Source organism: Octopus bimaculoides, chromosome 11 (assembly GCF_001194135.2).
Source record: "Octopus bimaculoides isolate UCB-OBI-ISO-001 chromosome 11, ASM119413v2, whole genome shotgun sequence".
Classification (NCBI taxonomy): Eukaryota; Metazoa; Mollusca; class Cephalopoda; order Octopoda; family Octopodidae; genus Octopus; species Octopus bimaculoides.
The window spans coordinates 65,552,378-65,554,877 of NC_068991.1; the positions used below are offsets into that span (position 1 = coordinate 65,552,378).

Consider the following 2,500-nt stretch of genomic DNA (forward strand, 5'->3'; position numbering starts at 1 on the left):
TATATATAAGTGGATTTGGCAAGCCACATGCATGAATGTACACGTGTATGTATGCATGTGTATATGCATGTATGTATAGATATGTACGTATGTATGTATGCGTGTGTATATGCATGTATGTATAGATATATATGCATGTGTGTGTATATATATATATATATATGTATATATATATACACACATGCATATATATCTATACATACATGCATATACACACGCATACACACATATCTATACATACATGCATATACACATGCATACATACATACACGTGTACATTCATGCATGCTGACATGCATGTGGCTTGCCAAATCCACTTACAAAGTTTTGGTAGGTGCAGAACTATAGTTAAAGACACTTTCCCAAAGTTTTACTATTGGTTTTCTAAGAATATGGTAGAATGTTTTTGAAAATTTAGACATTTGTATATTGTTAGATTAATTTTTAAAAAATTTTATTTTGTGTGGTCATTTAATATCTCTCACAATATTCTTTTATTATTTTAGTAGTCTACTAGTTAATCCGTCTTGTTATTGGTTAGTCAACAGGTCAGTACTGATTGAACAGACTGATGCACAGAGACAGTCCAATCATGATAATCCAGCCTTCTTTCAGGCATAGTGTATCTAAGACTACATTATCAAATGTCTTTCTGGCACCTGCGCCAGTGGAGCACTAACACCACTGTCCGAGCGTGTTCATTGCCAGAGCAGCTGTCTGGTTTCCATGCTAGTGGCCTGTAAATAGCGCCATTTGAGCGTAATCGGTATGAGCATCGCCTTCTAGCACTTGTGCTGGTGGCACGTTAGAATATCATTTGAGTGAGGTCGTTGCCAGTGCCGCTGGACTGGCTCCCATGCAGGTGGCACATAAAAAACACCTTTTTGAGCATGGCCGTTGCCAGTACCGTGTGACTGGCCCTCATGCCGGTGGCACGTAAAAGCACCCACTATACTCTTGGAATGGTTGGCGTTAGGAAGGGCATCCAACTGTAGAAACTCTGCCAGATCAGATTGGAGCCTGGTGAAGCCTTCTGGCTCGCCAGTCCTCAGTCAAACCGTCCAACCCATGCTAGCATGGAAAGTGGACGTTAAACAATAATGAGGATGATGATGATGATTTCCTTAACACAGTAGTTCTTCAGTTTGTTTCAGCCATCACAGGATAGACTAAAGCATCATCTTCAAATAGGAGTGCAGTTGTTAGAAAATTGAGTGAACAGTATGTATAGGGTGTTTTTCCGTGCCAGCAGCTTACAGGGCTACAAACTCCAAGTGGGGATCACTCTATTGCAAGCGTTCAGGCCAGATCCCTGGTTTTTGGATAGCTTCCTCTCTTGCTTCCATCAGCCTGGGTGGCCTTGAAAAAATAAAGGTCATGGGCACTGCTCTTCTTTTCATGACTAACTAGTAAAAAACAAACAAACAACTAATTCTTTGATATTTTGCCATTTAGGTTGATTATTTGTATGAATGACACCTTTATGCTTTATTCATATACCTTATATCCTAAAAGATGGTATTGTGATTTGGCAACGAATCGTAACTCTGATAGAAGCAGATAAGAATGATAGAAGAAAACCAAAGAAAGATGAAGATGTGGTCAGGTGATAATTAAGCTCTGTGAGACTTGTAGATGGCATATGATGGCATAATTGAGATACAGGAAGAATATTATATTGCAGACCTACCCAAATTATGCCAATGTGATAATAAAAACTCAATGGTTATCAAAATGCTCTAAATTAAAATAATTATTAAACCATAATATGTTACCATAAATAATAAATCTATGTTGAAGCAATCCCTAAAGTTGTAACATTATACACTAAATTTGTATATTGAGTTCTTGATTTTTTTTTTTTTTTCACTCAAATAAGCTTTACTCAAAGAAAGCTCAAAATGTAAGAATCAACTTGCTATGCAGTAGTTTTCAACTGACCGTTTTCGAAGTTTGTCTTTCAGAAATATTCCAGCACTTCTGTTCACCTTACACTGTCCAGCATGATATATAAGCCACGTACGATAATAATGAGATATTTATAAGTGCCGTTTTCGAATGGTACTGCAGAGAAAAGATTTATTTCTTCCTAGTGAATACGCCTAGCTGTTGTTTGAAACCATTCCGTTAAGTAAAACACCTGGAGATAGCAGTAATTGCGAGCTGGCGGTCCCAGATGAAGACCTAGGAATAACTCGGAAATATCGATTTTTAACATGAATAGCGCAAAAATATTGATAGTCAAAAGTGAAATGAGATTACGTAAATTTGAAGTTTTGAATTGTTTCACAGTTGTTATTTTAAGAATAACTGATCGTCTATCAATGTTTCCACTGAACTCTTGAAATATGCTTTCAAAAAAACTCCACAGAATCCTCAATGCCATCCAGATATTTTATGAAAAGATTGATGTAGATGGTGAATGGTGCGGAGCTCTTGAAAGATGCATTGAGGTCGTCGTCAGTCAGTAAATACAGCTGTGACCAGCAGGGAGGTCATT

The 2,500-nt window shown here is 37.3% G+C and overlaps 1 protein-coding gene across 1 annotated transcript in view; it reads right to left on the reverse strand.

Annotated features, from left to right (window-relative positions):
* Positions 1–2,500, reverse strand: part of LOC106870967 (calmodulin-lysine N-methyltransferase) — a 106,820-nt gene that overhangs the window by 102,914 nt on the left and 1,406 nt on the right. The gene's annotated exons all lie outside the window — the stretch shown is intronic.